The sequence below is a fragment of the Rhineura floridana genome, chromosome 1 (assembly GCF_030035675.1).
Source record: "Rhineura floridana isolate rRhiFlo1 chromosome 1, rRhiFlo1.hap2, whole genome shotgun sequence".
In the NCBI taxonomy this organism is placed as follows: Eukaryota; Metazoa; Chordata; class Lepidosauria; order Squamata; family Rhineuridae; genus Rhineura; species Rhineura floridana.
In genome coordinates, this window is record NC_084480.1 from 283,804,481 (window position 1) to 283,824,735 (window position 20,255).

Here is a 20,255-nt window from a genome sequence, read left to right on the forward strand (position 1 = left end):
GTGTTTGACCCCACAATGCAAAGACCACATGTGTTGCTGTATCCCAATACTTCAAATTGGCTATCCACTTTTTAAAAAATTGTCACACAAATGTATATCTGTTTGTCCGGTATTTGCATTTCCCTTTTTAAAAAACAAACACACACCAGAAATGTTTAAAATATTTTAGCAAAACTTCCCCAGGAGTTGGGGAAAGGGGAAGAAAGATGCTTGATGCTAGCACAGACCCTGACCAATCAGTGCTGTGCACAGCCAGCTTTTACTGCAAACTCACAAAACTATCCCTACCTGCCAGAACTCAACACAGGAAAGGAATAGGTATGTTTTGAATTAAATGTGGGGTTCCATTGATTTATAAGCATCAATATGTCTTTACTGTCTGGTCTTGGTGATGGACTGGATGAGAGTCAATAAACTGAAGCTCAATCCAGATAAGACTAAGGCACTGTTAGTGGGTGGTTCTTCTGGACAGATAGGTAGAGTTCAACCTATTGTGGATGGGGATGCACTCCTGCTAAAGGAGCAGGTGCATAGTTTGGGGATACTTCTGGATCCATTACTGTCACTGGAGGCACAAGTGGTCTCAGTGGCACATAGTGTCTTCCATCAGCTTTGGCTGTTGGCTCAGCTACAATGCTATCTGAACAAGGATAGCCTAGGCTCTGGTAACCTCTAGGTTAAATTACTGCAATGAATTCGATGTGGGACTGTCTTTGAAGACAGTTCAGAAACTGCAGCTAGTGCAGAACTCAGTAGTCGGGTTGTTGACTGGAGGTGGGAGGTCTTATCATATAATACCGATCTTGGCACAACTGCACTGGCTGCCTATTAGTTTCCAGGCTCAATCCTCAGTGCTGTGTTTGCCCTATAAAGCCCCAATACCTCAGGGACTGCCTCTCCCCACATGAATCTACCTGGACCCTGAGCTTATCATATGAGGCTCTTCTTCTTTTGCCCTATCCAAAGGAGGTACAGAGGGTGGCAACATGAGATTGGGCCTTTTCAGTGGTGGCTCCCCAACTGTGGAATGCTGTCCCCAAAGAGATCCACTTGGTGCCATCTCTATCAGTCTTGAAGATGTTTTTATTCACCCGTGCATTTTGCTCCTAATTAGTGCTCATCTTTTAACTGAGTAGGTGGATTAGTATGTGTCCTTTTTATGATATTGTTGAATGAGCACTTTTAGTTTATGTGGTTTTTATCTCTAAAAATGTTTATAAATATTATATTAGATGCTTTTAAAAATCATAAGTCGCTGTGAGATAAACTTTTTGTTGTAAACAACAAATAAATATAAACAGTAGTAATAATGTCTTCACTGCACAATTAATTTGATTCTTTGGAATTATCTCCTTTTACATTCTGCTACTTGGCAGTTGTGATATTGCTGCCAGAAAATGTTTGTGTCTGGACAGTTTTTTGTTAATTACTGGAAACTGTGTCTGACGAGAGTTTACTAGCCTTCTATGTAACTTTGTGACTCATTCCATCTGTCCTCCTTGTTTTTATCTTTTTAAACATTCCTGGCTTCAGTTCTTGCAACAGACTGTGACTCTGGATCCAACTCTGAAGTCCTCTATTTCATTCAGAGTGCGGATTTTTCCATCACGCCTAAGGGTGTCGTCAATTCCGATCAGCTACTGAACTTTGAGCGATCAAACCACATGTATGAGTTTGTGGTCATTGCTGTTGACAAAGGACATCCTCCTCAGACAGGGACTGCATCTGTGCGCATCCGCTTGACAAACATGAATGATGAAGCCCTGGTGTTCTCCCAGTTAGTGTAAGCAGAGCTTCACCCTTTGCAATTATCTCCACTCAGTGGATTGTTCTATTCTGCTTTATATGCTAAGTAGTCTTATTACGCCATTGATGCCAGTCGGAATGGCTGATAAATCCTGAATATATTAAATTGACTGGTAGAGCTAACATTAGTCTGCAGTGTAATGAAGGTGCATTGTACAAAATAGTTCCAAGATCAGACTTTTAGAAAATAAGGACATATACAGTTTTTGGTGCTGTCTTTTTTTTTGTTAGGCCAACTTGGTAGCATAGGAGCAAGAAAGAATATGATTGACACTGAGCTTTCTTCATCTATTAAAATAGACAACTAATTCAAAATCAATGGCCTAAGCACAAAAAAAATTAACGGAATTTCTCAGGGGGAAATATGGTTGAACAGACTACAGTTATATCTTGAATATCTAAGCCAGTGAAGAGGAACTTGGTCTCCTCCAGATGTTTTGGACTACAGCTCCCATCAGCTCCAGTCAGCATGGTCAGTCAAAATCTATTCTCTCTCTCATGAAGCCCTGTTTAGTTGCACAAGGAAATCATGTCAAATGGATGATATCAGGGCTACATACACACCATACATTTGAGCGCATTCCCCTCCCCACAAAGAATCATGGGAACTGTCATTTGTTAAGGGTGCTGGGAATTGTAGCTCTGTGATGGGTCAACTACAATTCCCAGCATTCTTCAGGGGAAGTCATGCGCTTTAAATGCATTGTGTGTATGCAGCCCAGGAACATAGAAAGCTGCCTCATACCAGGTCACTTAGCCCCACAGTCCCATAATATATACTTACATAAAATTTGCATATGCTAATTTTTATGTAAATATGCTTCTAGAAATTAAGGTGGTGGCTGGAGTCTCACCTGCACTGCTCTTTGCAATCTGTCCAGCCACTCTATGCAACATATTAAAAATGGTGGAAGGGGCAGGAGATTCAAGGTCTACCACAAAAGCTGTGGGGCTTGGGTCCCTGGGCTACCCCCTAACAGTGCCCCTGGGCCACTACTCTGTCTGGCAGTAGCTCTCCGGGGTCCCAGACTATGGATCTTTCCTATCACCTGCTACCTAATATTTTCAACTGGAGATGCTAACGACTGAACATGGGACCTTCTTCTTGCAAAGCACATTCTCTACCAGTGAGCTGTGCCTCCCTCCATATTTAAATAATTTTATCTGTGCAATGCTGTTTAATTGAGAGATTGTTGACCAGGGTGGTATTCAACTAACTTGTCTTGGGCAAGGATTAGTGCTAGCACAATGGATCCCCCCCCCTTGCTCACACCTCGTGCCATTCCCCACATCTGCTCTGGAGGGCTGTAGGAATCCCTAGAACAAATGTAGGGGGCGGGCAGGGCAGGAGAGAGGGGGAAAGTTCCATTGTGCTAGTGCTAATCCTTGCGCTGACAGGACCCTAACTTAGTGCTGTGCTGGATACAACCCTGACTTAGGAATCAGAGTGCATGTCTGTTTTTCTTGTATCAGTTACAGAACTTTCAGAAGATGCTGGCCCTGATACATTAGTGGCCACCATCTGTGCAAAAGATCCTGATGGAGATGGAGTGTTGTACTTAATTACTGATGGTAATGCTGAAGGCAATTTTGAATTAGATAGCTATAAAAGTAAGAGAGAAGAGATGTCAACTGTTACTTTATGGCACCTTCCTTCATGACGTCCAGCACACATGACTCATAATAAGCGTGCCTGTATTCATAAATCAAATTGCAAATTGTAACTGGCTTGCTCATTGTGTCAGTATGGCTTTACTGGCATGTTCTTCAGGCTGCTGATGCATGGAGATTATTATTATAATTCTGCGCTTCATTAAATATTTCGTTGCCCGAGTGGGGAGCAATGAGATAAAGTAATAATAAAAATATACAGGAAAATAAAAGAAAATATGCAAACCCCACAAAATCCATAGGGACTAGTTTAATAAGTAACAAGCAAGTTATCAATTCCATCACAAAACAAAACATAATTTTTTAGGACATGGTAAACTGTATGACATTTTTGATCCTTCCTAGCCAAAAAAATCCAGAATCTGAATCCAGAATTGGAACTTTTGGTCTCAGGTACTCTAAAAAGCATTCATTTCAAGAGTCCCCAATTTTTTTTATTATTTTGGTCTTGTTCGGGTTGTAGCTTCTTGTATCTCCTGGCTTAGCACTAGAATAGAGCAACTTTGTAGTGAAATATCTTGCTTGTCACCTGTGGTAAAGGCAAAGTGGATGAGCCAGTCATGGACATGGTGCTAATAACACTGATCCAGGTGAGGACCTCACCCCCCCAAAAAAAACCTCAACTCAAGTAGCCAGCTAGTATGTTCAGTTATCTCGGCATTTATACACTGATCGCCAATGAGCATTCTACACTTTTAGCAGTTTATTGGCTTGGCATTGTATGGCACTTTAAATTGTACTCTGCCTGTTGTATTCATGCTTGTGCATGGGAATGATAACTGGGCCTCTTAATTCTTACATAGAGTGTAGGGGATGAAGTGTGACTGGTGCCCACAGAATTCTACATGTAGTCATAGGCCCAAAAAGGTTGGCAACCCCTGGTCTAATTTCAGGCCCATATGTGCAGTGTATATATATATTCTAATTTAATTATCTGATTCCAGGTATCCTTAGACTTTGTAGAAACCCTCTGCCTAAACTGAAGGGCCTGCAGTATGTTCTAAATATCTCTGCTGTAGATGACAATTCCTCCAGGGGACCAAGATCTCTCAGTAGCTTTGCAGAAGTTGTGGTAGGAATTAATGACATTAACAACAAGCCTGTTTTCAGAGAGGTGAGCTGACTGGCTGCACACTTCCTATTTATATTTTAGCATCACAGTTTGTCAGTTTGGTTGTTAAACTAGAGGGATATGTTGTTCTGTACTCTGATTGCTGCTGATATTGAAAAATTCAAATCTGTAAAGTTTTGGTCAACTTTTAAGTAGGAGGAAAAAGCACCAAGTAATAGTCAAAATAAAAGGAGATAGGCTCTGGCATGAAAGTATGTTGCCCTGATAACAGTGTTTTGGGAGGGGGCTTTGGCAAAGGATTTTTATATTTTATTGTTCTGATTAATAATTTGGCAGAGGGAAGAAAACACACTGCTCCACAGCACCTGAGGGAGGAGATATATTCTCTGAAACATGTAGAGCACATAATAAATCATCTACATAGTACCAGAGCTTGTCTCCTTTTGTTTCGACATCTTTTAAGTAGGTCTTTGGAGTCTGCTATTCTTCCCCTAAATACTAATATTTGAAACATTCTCTTCCTTTCAAATGAACGCCTCTGACTCTTTCTGTTTTATATTGTATTTAGTTTGACCTCCAATGTACTGGGCATTACTTGATAAGCAGTTTCTAATGTTGCTCAAGTAATTTGCTAATTTCTTGTATTTTAGTGTGCTTACTACAGTGACAGCACCTGGGTTCTAGAAAACCAGCCACCAGACACCTATGTTCTGCAGGTGGAAGCCTACAATGCAGACCTTGGATTGAATGGAGAAGTGAAGTATGGCCTCATGCACAGAGATGGAGCTTCACCAGGCTTCAGTATTGATCCTGATTCAGGTAAGAATTGCCACACTTAGCCTGTTTAGCCCAGTATTTTTACAATGGTGGCCAGATCCTTCTTAATCAAAGAGTGTTAATTTATAGGTTTAAGATCTTTTTTTGTATTTATCTTGGTTTTGTAAACCATGCTGGAAGTGAAGGGCAGTAAATAATAATAATAACAATAATAAATTATAGCAATACTAAATTAATAATAACAATCCAGCTTCCATTTGGGGGTGATTGGAACCAAGAAGTGGCATCGGGAGAGACAATGTTTAGCCTTCTCACCTCTTGAATTCTAGTTGTGTATAGCTCTTCCTCCCTACAATAGGAACATAGGAAGCTGCCATACTGAGTCAGACCATTGGTCCATCTAGCTCAATATTGTCTGCACTGACTGGCAGTGGCTCTCCAGGATTTCAGATAACCAGGGTCTCTCCCAGCCCCATCTAGTGATGCTGGGGATTGAACCTGGGACTTCTGTGTGCCAAGCAGATGCTCTACCACTGAGCTATGGCCCTCTCTATGTGGGTGGCTCTGTAAGGTGCTTCCAAAGAGTGTTCAGAACACTTTTGTTTCCTCAGACATTCTCCGACGCGTTGGTCCTGGCATTGCTAATGGTTTATCATTGTTTTTGTGTAGATTTATGTATATTTTAATATTTATTTGTTTTTATGTTTTTAACATTGTAGTTAAATTGTAGTAATTTTACGATGTAAATTGCGTTAGGAAGATGAGAAGTTCTCTATAATTTTTTTAAAAAATAAATCAGTAAATGATATCTCCGCATTTAAAACACGCTAGTGGGGAAATGAACCATTTGGAGGAGTGATTTCAAGTAGGGAAAGGATTGCCAGTTAGTTTCCAGTCCCAATTCAAGGTGCTCACATTAGTGTTTAAAGCCCTAAATGATTCAGGCCCCAAATATCTTAGAGACCATCTCCTTCCCTACAGACTCTCTCAGGTGTTAAGAGCAGCAGAGGGGGCCTTCTTGCTAGTTCCACCACCCTCAGAAGTTTGAGGGATGGTGGCCCAGGAGAGATCTTTTTCTGTAGCAGTCCCTAAATTGTGGAATTCCCTCCCTACTGAGGTGCGTCTGGCACTTTCTTTGTACAGCTTTTGGCAAATGCTAAAGACGAACCGCTTTACCTTGGTCTTTGGGGAATTGGAACCTGCTGAAGGTCGCCCGGTTGAAGCCCTGGTGATGGAGTGGAACGAGAGGATTGCTGGGGCGTTAGACCAAGTGGCTCCGAAATGTCCTCTCCCCCTGAACAGAACTCAAGTATCACCATGGTACACACCACGGTTGCGTACTTTGAGACAGGAGGTGAGACGACTTGAGCATCGGTGGCGGAAGTCTCACTCCGAAGATGCTCGGACACAGGTTAGAGCAGCAATAGCTGCCTACCAAGTGGCGGTGAGGGCGACAAAGAGGGAATTCTTTGCCGCCTCCATTGCATCAGCGGAGTGCTGTCCCAGGAGGTTGTTCCAAGTGGTCCGAAGCCTGGTCGGTCCAGTTGCTCAGGAACCCTTGGAACAGTCTAAGGCCTCCTGTGACAAATTGGCAAAGCACTTTGCTGACAAAATCGAGCACCTGAGGAGCTTGATTCCATGCGCCGTGGATACAGTGAGTGAGCTAGAGTTGACCAGTTGCAAACCGGTCAAATGGGATCGATTTCGGCCTCTTCCTTCTGAGGATATGGACAAGGTGCTCTCATCTGTAAGGCCCACCACTTGTCTAAATGACCCTTGCCCATCGTGGCTCCTTATGAGCTGCAAAGAGAGATTGGGTGAGGGGATCAAGGCAATGGTTAATGCATCCCTCCAAGAGGGTGTTATGCCACTAGCCCTCAAGGAGACTATTATTAAACCCATTTTAAAGAAGTCCTCCTTGGATCCCCAGATTCTAACCAACTTTCGCCCAATCTCGAACTTACCATTCTTGGGCAAGGTCATTGAGAGAGTGGTGGCAAATCAGTTGCAGACACACTTGGATGAAATGGATTATCTAGATCCATACCAATCGGGTTTCAGGACTGGACATGGAACTGAAACAGCCTTGGTCGCTCTGGTTGATGATATGAGGAGGGCATTGGATAGGGGAGAATTCACCTTCCTTGTCCTCCTGGATCTCTCAGCGGCTTTTGATACCGTAGACCACGGTATCCTGTTAGATCGCCTGGAGAGTATGGGATTGGGAGGCACAGTCTTACAGTGGTTCCACTCCTTTCTCTCTGATAGGTGCCAACAGGTAGCATTGGGTGATGAGGTTTCAGACCCTTGGCCTCTCAATTGCGGTGTGCCACAGGGCTCTATCCTCTCACCCATGCTATTTAACATCTATGTAAAGCCGCTGGGAGAGATCATCAGGAGATTTGGGCTGCAGTGTCACCAATATGCGGATGACACTCAGCTCTATCTCTCATTTAAATATTCACCAGAGAGGGCTGTGGAGACCATGTCCAAGTGCCTGGAATCCGTGAGTGGATGGATGGGCAGGAACAGGCTGAAGCTGAACCCTGATAAGACCGAGGTACTACTTGTGGGAGACAAGGGAGGGTTAGGAGATGTTGACCTGGTGTCTGATGGAGTGAAGTTACCCCTACAGGACCAGGTCTGCAGCCTCGGGGTTGTTCTTGATTCCAAACTGTCCATGGAGGCTCAGATTTCGGCTGTGAGCCGGGCAGCTTGATATCAATTACACCTTATACGTAGGCTGCAACCCTACCTCCCTGTTCAACAGCTCCCACTCGTGGTGCATGCCCTGGTCACCTCTCGATTGGACTACTGTAATGCGCTCTACGTGGGGTTACCCTTGAAAACGACCCGGAAATTACAACTTGTACAGAATGCAGCGGCGCGCTTACTTACCAACAGCCGCCGCCGAGACCACATTACGGCAGTATTATTTGATCTACACTGGCTGTCGGTTATTTTCCGGGCCCGATTCAAGGTGTTGGTATTAACCTTTAAAACCCTATACGGTTTCGGCCCAGCTTACCTGAAAGAGCGCCTCCACCGCCACCAGTTATGCCGCCCAACTAGATCAGCCACTCAAGGCCTTCTCGCAATCCCGCCAACCAAAACAGCTAGGTTGGTGGGTACTAGGGAGAGAGCCTTTTCTGTGGTGGCCCCCACTCTCTGGAACTCCCTCCCATGTGACCTTCGACATGCTCCTTCCCTAGAGGTATTCCGCAAGGCCCTGAAGACGTGGCTTTTCCAACAGGCCTTTGAGGTCCTTGGGAAGGGTAAATCTTTATGATTTTACCATCTATCATATGCTGCTAATATAAGTGCTTTTATATGTATTGATGACTGTCCAGTATTTTTATCTACTGTTATTAATATGACTGCATTTGATATTGTTGTATTGTTGTATTTGATATTGTTGTATTGTTGTATTTTATCTCATTTTAATGTACGTCGCCTAGAGTGGCTAATTGCCAGATAGGCAACAAACAAATTAAATATTATTATTATTATTATTTTTGGTGCTTGAGGTTTATGTTTTCAGGACCCACCCTATTCTCATGAATGTAATGTGTTTTTAATACTGTGTTTTTAATTTCTGTAACTTTCCCTGGGACCTACCGGTGAAGGGTGAGCAGCAATAATATAATAATAATAATAATGTTTTGTTATGCTATGTTACGGTTTATTTCTAGGCAGCCTTTTGACCAAAAAGGCCCCCAAGGTGGCTTACACACAAATAAAAAACACAAATACAAAACAGAAATAAAAACAATACAATTTATAGAAAATCAAACTATTGTAGCATTTCTAAAAAGCAACAACAGCTAATCAAAAGCATTCATCTTCCTGGTAAAGGACAGTCCCCAGAAAAATGTCACTAAGAGCAGGGGTGAGGGGCAAAGCAGGTGGAAAAGCGTGCCCTTTGATGGTCCCATCAGTCTCACCCCTGCAGCAGTACCTCTCAGTCTGCAGCTCCTCCTGATAAGGTCCAGGCAGAGGGGTGGGGCAAGGCAGGTGGAAAAACTTGCCCCTTGATGGTCCCAGCAGTCTCACCCCTGCAACAGTCATAATAATAATAATAATAATAATATACCCCTCCCTACTGCCACTCCCACTGGAAGTAATTTTTCTTTATCTAAACTGGTTGTCAGGCTACTGTTACTTGCACTTAATTGTATATCCGAGTAATTGTATGGAAAGTGTTGGTGTTGTGTTTAAAAAATGGCAACAACAACTTATTTGGGTACACAAGTATTTAATGAAAACTTATAAGACTCCCAGTGCATTTCAAGCTGACTATTCATCTTGTGGTTATTTCAGCAAATGTTTGTGATTTTTTTAAAATAGCCCTTTACCCTGAAGAAGGGGAAACAGGTCAAAATACACTGGAAATTTGGAAATTTCTTCAGTTAATGTTTTGACACCTCTAGGCTATTTTGTGAGACGCAACGAAAATAAATTGCAAAGTGAAAGAAACAGGGAGTCATTTGTGCAGCCAAATGTTTAGAAGGAAGAAGCTTTTAGTAAGCCTGAACAGTGTGGCTGATTAGTGGAGATGAGTTGCTGAAGATTGTGAAAAGGTCTGATTAAAGTGGGGGATGATCCTGCTGACTCTTTTATGGTATTGTTTCTGTTTAGGCATTATCACTACAACTCTGAGTTTTGACCAAGAGAAACAGAAGGAGTATATTCTGTCTGTAACAGCTGCAGATCAAGCACAAGAGCCACTGATTGGCATGTGTCAAATCACCATCTTCATTGCTGACATGAATGACAACAATCCAAAGTTTGGGAATAGCCACTATCAATGTGATTGGGCACAAATTGTTATTATAGTGGTTTAGATTTGATGTAGAGCATTGATGGTAGGTTTGTGGATAATATGTTGGGTCTGGAAGCCTTCAGTTCAGCTTCCAGCTCTGTAGCAATGTCAGGAAGCATCAATTTTCCTTTCAACCCACATTCGTTGCATGCAGCAGTGCTTCCCCTGCAGTTCAGCTTCCAACAAAAACTACATTATTCATCTTGCTTTCCATTGTGGTGGAATTTTATATAATTAATTAGATAATTGTGTTATGTTATTCCACACCATTCATTCTATTGCAAAGGCCATTCATTTCAGTGCAAAGGAAAACACAATGCGTGTCTGTGTGTGTGTGGTAATCAATTGTATATTGATTACAGACTGAGAACCACAACAGCAGCAAATACTGATTGTTTGTGCTGGATTGATTTCTGTTCCAGACATGGGATGAATAAGCAAACATCAGCAATTTTCCTTCCCATTTTTATAAAATTCTCCAACATTCCTACATCTCTTGCTATTTCTTATAGCCTTCACATGTACAGAGCAAAAGTACAGAAGCCAATTATAATGCAACCATGTAAAGGCTGCTTTGCATGACGAAATGCTTATTTGAAACACATTGACATATTGTTCGGGTTCTTTTCCATCCTAGTACCATAAGCTTCAGGTGCTGGTAATGGGATATGTTGTATTTACATCCTAGTTAATGGCCTAGGACAGTACTTTGTCAGGGGGTGATGGTATTATAAATTTGTTGTGGTTGTGATGCTGATGCTGCTATGATAGCTGAAAGGAACCTTCAGAGGCAGTCAGCCTTTAACAACTATGTCCTGGGATCAAACATCTGCCTTTTGCAGAATTAAACCATTGGTCCATCTTGCTCGATATTTCTGCACTGGCAGTGGCTCTCCAGGGCTTTGAGCAACAGTCTTTCCCCAGCCCTACTTGGAGATATCAGGGATTGATCCCAAGATTTCATGCATGCAAAGCATGTGCTGGGAAAAATGGATCTTTGGCTCCATCCTAAGACCGTGTTTTGTTTTTTTTTAATAAAGGGGGAAGGGTAGCATGTAGGGACATGCGACCAAATATTGCAAATACTGTCATTTTACTTCAACCTACAAGACAAAAGGGAAACTGTAGAGTTGGAAAAGGTCTAGAAAAGGGCATCCAAAATGGTGAGGGGACTGGACCAGCTCTCTTGTGTGGAAAGGTTACAACTTTGGGACTACTTTAGCAAAAAGGCACCTAAGAGGAGGTGTATAGCATTATGGTGTGGAGAAAGGGGGGACAGAGAGGGTTTGCTCCTTTTCTCATAATTGGAAATGAAATGAAATATTTCTTTATTGTTCAGAGCCATAGGCTACCACAATTAAACACATGTAAAAGGAAAATACAAAATACATACAGTATTAAAATACAGGTCATATTACAACAAAACACAGTTCGACGACATAGAGAAGAACAACAATACGTTTCAAATAAGATTTCCTCTCCTGAGAATCTGGCATCATCCAGTGAAGCTGAACAGTAGGAGATTCAGGAGAGACAAGAGGAGGCACTTCTTCATGCAGTGCATAGCTAAACTATGGAATTTGCTGCCACAAGATCTGGAGATGGTCACCAACATAGACACAGCTTTAAAGGGGAATTAGACAAATTAATGGCAGATTAGGCTATCCGTGACTACTAGTCAGGTATGGGAAAAGTATGATCTGAAGGCACACATGGCCACCACTTGCTGGTCTGAGTATAGACCGTGCCTAGCTGGGTGACCATCTAGGAAGTGTCATAGGTGCTATGATGAAAGAAAGGTAGGATACAAATGTAATAAAATAAAACATAAAATAGTCACAGTGACTGCTACCAATCCTTGGGGAGAAGCAGCAGGAGAAGCCTATTGCCATCTTGTCCTGCTTATAAGTTTCCCACAGAGGCATCTGGTTGGGAAAAGAGACAGGGCTCTTCTTATTTTCTTATGAATGCCATCACTTAACTAGGCCAGGATATACTCAGAATGAACTCCGTGCTTCATCTTTCCAAAGGTTTTCTTCGTGAAGATACCTCAGTGGGAACAAGTTTCCTCCACACTGCAGCTCATGACCAAGGGGTGAACACAGCCATCACTTACTCCATTTTACAGCAGCAGCCAGAATACTCCTAATTAGTGACATAAATGACAATGCTCCTACTTTCCCACATTTGGTGTATAAAATTAATATAGATGAAGACATGGATACTGGGTGTGTTGTTTTGACAGTTACAGCAAAAGATAAGATGAAGGTATGAAAATGCAGGTTTCTTTTATGTATGGTAGAATCTTGATGGAATCATCTCTATTGTGGAAGCAACAATGAGATTATTGCTGTGGGTGAGATGGCGATCTCCCTTTCTAGGAAGGAACTTTTTCTATCTCTGGTATAAGGGTGGGGGTTAATGAATGTAGGAAATAACAATAATGAAAAAATTACTAGGCATTTACTCTGAAAATAAGTTTATTCAGAAACAAGCTTTATTAGACTGTTTTAAATGTTCTGGAAATATAAAAATTGTGATGTCAAGCCTTGATATGATAGCATTAATCTCCATTTGATTGGTTGGTTGGTTGGTTGGTTGATTGATTGATTGATTGCATTTGTATACCATCCCACAGCCGAAGCTCTCTGGGCAGTTTAAAACAATTAAAAACATTAAAAACAAATATACCAATTTAAAAACACCTTTTTTAAAAAGCAATTTGAAAACACAAGCTGAAATGCCTGGGAGAAAAGGAAAGGAAAGTTAATAGGTTTTTATAGTGTATTAGCATCTCTCATAAACTACTGATGTCCTTAATCTGTGTTTTTACAACTGAAAACAGACTGAGACCTTTTTGCATTATAATATAGTTAAGCCAGAAGCTACTTTTTGGCTAGTATTTCACATGTATTAGTGTCTTCTGTTGTCCAACCATGGTACATTTACATTAACAAGGCTGCTATTTAAAGAAAAGCCCCTAGCCTCTGGATTCATTTCACAGTCTTGCTATATATATACATTGTCTTTTGTAAAAAGACATGCATGACAGTGATGCTCCATGCTTTTATGTTAATATTTGATGTTATCTTATAATATTTATGGAAAGTGGGTGATATTATAGAGTGTGTATGGTAAGTGATGAGTGTTGAGAGGGGGAATGAGTGAGTGGAATGTTGGTGTGTGCTGTATGGTGATTGACTGAGTGTGTGAGAGTTGAAGGTTTATATTTGGAGCTTTGACAGTTGACAGACAGGGAAAAGTTTTGAGTTGGAGAGGGCAAAGTATATGAGTTAGGACCTGAGTGGTTTATCTTAGGGTAGTGGAATAGGTTATTGGCATAGTAATTAAGGAACTTGTTAAGTGTATTATATTTGAACTAAAGAACCACTAACTCTAACCACATGCTTAAGAAGTTAGTTAAAGTAATCTTGTTTGTTTTGTTTTTATGTTCAATAAAAATCTGTTTAGTTTTCAAACACGCCTAGTTCTTGGTCAGTTATCAAAAAGGGCATAAGTGCTGGCTAAACATAAACACAGGTTTGGAAACAGTATCAATGGTGGTAGAGGAGTTTACCCCAGAGAAACAGTAACAAGTTAAGGGAGCAGCCCATAGCTGTGGTCTTTGAAAAAGGAAACAAAGATGCACAGCGGGGTGAGGTTTGCCTGTAAACCTGGTTATTTATAGCAGGGGCTGAGGGAATAAAGCAGAGTTCCTAGCAGCAGCATTGCTATAGGAGTGTGTTGGGTAAATATAAATGCCCTCATCTGCTGCAAACAAAGGGGGAGCAGGTGAGGGCACGATAATGACCATTGAGTTGGATCCAGGTTTAGAATGTAATCCTAACTATGTCCACTCAGAAGCAAGCCCTATTGAACTGAACTTACTCTCCAGTAAGTAGGGTTAGGACTGCAGCCTTAGCCATACTTTGAGTAGACCCACCGGAGTACATGGGACTTAAGTCAGTTGATTACAACGAGTCTACTCTAAGCATGTTTTATGTCTGGAACAAAATCTCTCTTCTTTTCAGAATTCTGAAAGTAATGTTGGAACGGGCCCTAGTGCTCAGAGAACTCCTGGGTGGTGAAAAGTAGAATATGATGGCAAACATGTTAGTTTCCTGTTTTTAGCATCTAACACGGATACCAGATTACATCAGGAAATGAGCGAGGAGATTTTTATGTGGAACCTGAGATGGGAAGTATCTTGATTGCCCAGTGTCTTGACTATGAACAAGAACAGCATTATGAGATCCAGTTGCTAGCCTCTGGTGGAAAATGGGAGAACCATACCCTTGTTATCATAAATTTAATCAATAAGAATGATGAAGCTCCTATCTTCTCTCAGGACGAGTACCATAGCAATGTCTTGGAGGAACTTACTGAACTGCCTGTAATTGTTGTACAAGGAAGCCGTGTACAACTGGGTTTAAAATTATACCCTACTGATGACCCATTTAGAAAATACTAGAAACTTAGAATTGAAACTGAAATGAATTCCAGTTCTTGAAACCTTAGCATATTTACTCTATCTCACTGAGCTTTATGGGGCTTACTCTCCATAGTAAGTGTGTGCGCTTAGGACTGCAGTCTAAGGGGTTGTATTCAATGCTAGCCCTACATAGTATAGGTCCATTAAAATTAGTGAACATTACTAACATAGGTTCATTAATTTCAATGGGACTACTCTGTATAAAACTTAGTTGGATACAACCCATATTCAAGTAATTTGAATTGCTGGATGTTAACAATGTACATTTATACCATGCCAGTGTTGTTGGGCCTTTACTAGACTCCTTAGTGATTTCAGCTGGTTGCAATTATGTTTTTCCGTTTCCTTCTCCTTCAGTGTATATATATTATTTCACTGTATATATTGCCTTTCCAGACAATGGTGCTTAAGTGGTTAAGAACCAACAAGATAAAATATAATATAAAACAACATTAAATATAAATGAAGAAGGTTAAAATCCCAGATCAGTAAAACAGCCAGTTAAAAGCAACAGCAGACAAAACCGATCAGCTTGACAGACAAAAAATGTAAATTTATTTATTTTATTTATTTCTGCGATTTATTTATCGCCCATCTGGCTGGAAACCGAGCCACTCTGAGCGATGTACAAAGTCATAATATATAAGTATCACAACATCAAAACAGCAATAAAACTAAAACAACAGGTAAAGGTTACTACAGTTTGTACTCATGTTAAGTGATTGGCAACATATTCACAACAAGAAGGGTAAACTATAAGCAAAGGAAAAAGCATAATTGGTAGGGTAGTCACTGTCATGCCTTCCTTGGAGGACTTATCCGAGGATGAAGAGGGATGGGAGAGTTCAGACCCAAGGAAAGGGATGAGCAGAGAGGCAACTCAAAACCCTTCATCCTCAGATGAGGAGTAGATCCTGCCGGAGCCATCCTATCAGATTCAGAGAACAACCAAGAAGCTATTCCAATCCCAGCAGAGAGGAGACGCCAACTGGTGTTGGTACAGTGGAGTAGGTCAGCCTGAATTTTGGACTCCCAAGGACTTGTCTCTTCTACATTCTGTCGGCTCTTCCCATCCTGTATTCACACTTGCTGTAAATGTACTGCCTTCAAGTCGATTCCGACTTACGGCGACCCTATGAATAGGGTTTTCATGAGACTGAGAGGCAGTGACTGGCCCAAGGTCACCCAGTGTGCTTCATGGCTATGTGGGGATTCGAACCCTGGTCTCCTAGGTCGTAGTCCAATACCTTAACCACTACACCACACTGGCTCTCTGACAGACCAAAAGCCTATCTAAATAGAAAGATTTTTAACTGTTTTTGGAAGATACCACAGAGGGGCTAAACAGATCTCTCTAGGAAGGGAATCCCAATGCTTAGTTGTTTTTGTGCCTAATCTTTGTCCTCACTTTCAGGTTTCTGCAACTGACCCTGATCAGGAGGCTGACCAGAGTGCCCTTCACTACTCATTGCAAGGACAAGGTGCCCAAAGGGAGTTCAGCGTCAATGAGTACACAGGGCAGATCACTGCAAATGAGAAGTTGGACCGAGAGAAGCGATCTGTGTGGTGCTTCCTTGTTCTTGCTACAGTTGAGGATGGGGAGGGCCTAACCAGCTTTGCTGATATCATCATTTCAATGACAGATGTGAATGACAACCCACATCTTTTCCTTTGCACCTATGACAGTTGCTTTATGGGACACATTCCACAAGATTCCCCTGCTGACTCCACTGTTGTGGAGATGTCAGCAGTAGACCTGGATGACCCCAGAGCTGGGAAGAATGCTGTGTTAACATACAGTATTATTCAGAATGTCCAAAATGAGATTAACCTCCACTTGTTCTCAATTGATCCAGTTACTGGCACCATCTATACTGTGTTGGGATCCTTACACAGGGAGAAAGAAGACGAGTATCTGGTGGTGGTTGAGGCAAAGAATGGAGAAGGCCTTACTGGAATAGGGACTGTCACTATTTTGGTGACTGACATAAATGACCATACTCCAACCTTTACGCAAAAGATTTATACGGCCTTTGTTTCTGAGGGTGCAATCCTCAGCGCTGAGGTTGCTGAGGTGTCTGCTACTGATGGAGATGACAGAGAAAACACTGTGGTGACTTTCAGCATCCTGGATGGAGATGACGACTGTAATTTTTTTATTGAGATGGACAAAGCTGATAAGCATGGTGTGATTCGACTGAGGAAGCAGATAGACTTCGAGAAGCCTCATGAGAGGGTGTTTACCTTGACAGTGAAAGCAGAGGACCTGGATTTTTTCAGCATAACTCACTGTGTCATCTACATGGAGGATGCCAATGACCATGCCCCTCTGTTTTATCCGCAGTTCTATGAAGTAGCAGGTCTGGCTGAATATGTTCCCCTTGGTACGAAGGTTGTCCAGGTTACTGCTGTCAATTTAGATTCTGGCCTGAATGGAAGATCCTCTTACCACCTACTAAATAAGTCAGACCCAATGGGAAGTTCTCTGTGGCTAATGATGGCTGGGTCATAGTGGCAGGACTGCTGGATTATGAGACTGTGGCACAGTACCAACTTGTGGTAATTGCTATGGGTTTGGGGCAGCCTGCCCTGACTGGCAGTGCCCCGGTTCTTGTGGCTCTTCAGGATGTAAATGATAACGGACCAGAGTTTGATGCTCAGTACAACCCAGTAGTTTGGGAAAACACTCTTTCTCCTCAGATTGTCCAGATGAATGATACCTCAGTGTTGTTGTACGCTAAAGACAAAGACAGCCCAGCAAATGGGTCACCTTTCTCCTTTCACCTACTGAGTGACTTTGGCAGTGTGACTTATTTTAATTTGCAAGACTGCAGCAATGGGAGTGCAATGCTGACTGCGCTGCACACATTTGACAGGGAGGTGCACAAGGTATTTCATCTGTGGATTCTGATTGCTGATAGTGGGAATCCTCCCATGAGCTCAACCAACACATTAACTGTTAATACTGGAGACCGAAATGACCACCCTCCTTATGCTGGCTTCATGGAGTGCCTCATCTACAGTTACTATGGTAAGCTGACGGTGATGAAGCTAGCTTACATGCTCAAACTCAAGACTGCTTTATTCCAGGCCAGACGTTTTGTACATCTCCCCAAGTATTGTCTACTCAGACTGGCAGCAGGTCTCCAAGGGCTCAAGAAGGTCTTTCTCATCACCTGATCCTTTTTTAAATACTGGAGATGCCAGGGGTTGAACCTAAAGTCTTTTGCATGCAAAGCATGTGTTCTGCCATGGAACTATCTGTGGTCATGCCAGTATTCTGTATTTCTGTAGTCATAGAATCATAGAATAGTAGAGTTGGAAGGGGCCTATAAGGCCATCAAGTCCAACCCCCTGCTCAATGCAGGAATCCAAATCAAAGCATAGTCTCTATTGCCTGTTCACAATCAGTTTCAGAACAGCTTGGATGGACAATTGGATGCACACAGAGGTTTTCTTGGTGGATCCCCCACCCCAACTTTGCATCTCCCTCTTCTTTCAGCTTGCCGAGTCCTGCCAAAATATTTCTGGGTTGTAAATTTGGATGCATTTGTGGGTGGAATGGAAATAATAGTATAGAACATTGGGTGCAGTGAATGTGTTATTTCATTCAGTGTTTCCCTAAGTGTATTCTGGGGTATGTCAGTCAGCTTGCCTGCTGTTGCCAATCTTTCCCTGAGTAGTAGTCACCAAGTCAATGAGGTTGCTGTGCAAGGGGGGACTGATTTTACATTCTGACTATTCCTGCTGATTTTCCCTGGTGGTTGCAGAGCCCACGGCATATTTTGAAAATCCACTCCAGATGGCTGGAGGACTTTTCAGAGTGCAATGCAATGTGGAGGGCTGCAGTCTGCTGATTCCTGAGGCCCTACATTTCTGTATTTCCTTTGCCAAGACATGCCGTACTCCTTGAAAACCTGGATCTTTAAAACAGGTGCCTACTTTTAGCAAACATATACAAACTTTGCTTGATTGTCACAAATGCAATTCACTCTGATGACTAAATCTAACGTTTCTTGGTTCACTTGGGAACAAGAATTTTCTTGACATGAATTTGGTGCATAATCTGGATGGCACATTTGTCAAGTTGTAGGTGTTAAAATCGGCATACTGCGAGGAGCACAATGTATTGGCATAATATTTGAAAAGCAAACATCATATGAAAATAAAATGAGTAGTAAATTTGGATACATATAGAATGCCTTCTCACTCTTAAGTGGTCATTTAAAAAAAATTCTTTTCTCTTTTTGTTTTTAAAAGTTATGCTACCCACAACTGTACTGGGTCAGATTCATGCCCCAGATAATGATGACTGGGATCACAAGACATATCACTTTGAAGGGAAAGCACCCAGGTAAATGTCCAGTTTTTATGTTTTTGCAAATACCTTTCTTAACGAGAGAGGTGAGGATCAGATACAGGTAACTGTTCTTAAAACTAATGCAAAATAGCTTCTTGGCACACAGAACATATGGGCTCATTTGCGCATCACACTAAATCAAGGTCACCAACCTTGCACCCTTGAGATCTTCACCTGTTGCCATAAAGCCTCTGAGCACATGTGTGCGCATGCTAGGGATGGGGAAGAGTAATAGCTAAATCAGACCTAGTACCGTATTTCAACATAATCCAACAATCCACTGTCTTTTTAGATCAACATTTATTTCCTGTGGCGGGTGGTGGCTGTCATTGGCACTTTTTAAAAATCTGCTCCAAACCTTATGTTATTGTCTTCGTAATTGGCTTTCTTCTAACTTGATGCATTCTTAACTGCTATCTAGATGATAAAGATCGCCATTTACATCCATTAGACTCTGTCCAATTTTAGGTGATTATAATAATAATAATAAATTTTATTTGTTAGAGTTGCCTATCTGTCTGACTATTCAGACACTCTAGGCGACTTATCTGTCTAATTGATTTGTAAAAAGGAAAAAAGGTGGAACAACCATTTTCTGTAAAAAAATTAATGTTTTTTCCATAGCCATTTTCTGTAAAAATTATGTTTTTTTCCCTTGAAAAAACCCAGGGGATTGGCAATTGCAAAAGCTAATGGGAGACAAAAAGGGCGGATCAGCAACAAAACGCAGACTCATGGAATTCAAGTGGATTGGAACTAGGCAGTGAACCCTATCCCTAGCATGTGTGCACATGCACACACACACACACACTACCCTTTTTGGACTTGAAGTGGTGAGGGTGGTTACCTTTTTTCTCCCTTGAAAAGTGCTGGATTACTGTAATGCGCTGTATGTGGGGCTACCCTTGAAGTTGGTCCGGAAGCTGCAGCTGGTGCAAAATGCTCACTGGGGCAGGGTATTGCCAACATGTCACCCCCCTGCTGAAAGAATTGCACTGGCTACCTATTAGCTACCGGACTAAGTTCAAGGTTCTAGTTTTGGTGTACAAAGCCCTATACAGCTTGGGACCAGGATACCTGAAAGACCATCTTATCCCTTATATACCTAGTCGATCACTGCACTCTGCAGGTGAGGGCCTCCTGCAGATACCATCTTACCAGGAGGTTCGTTCCACACAACATAGGAAGTGGACCTTTAGTGTAGTTTATTCATTCATTCTTTATTCGACCAATAGGTCAGCTTAAAACATAGTAA

General features: G+C 41.8%; 1 pseudogene; it reads left to right on the plus strand.

The window, feature by feature from the left end:
• Nucleotides 1-206: 206 nt before the first annotated feature.
• LOC133377475 (cadherin-7-like) overlaps nucleotides 207-20,255 on the plus strand; it is a 35,827-nt pseudogene continuing 15,778 nt past the window's right edge.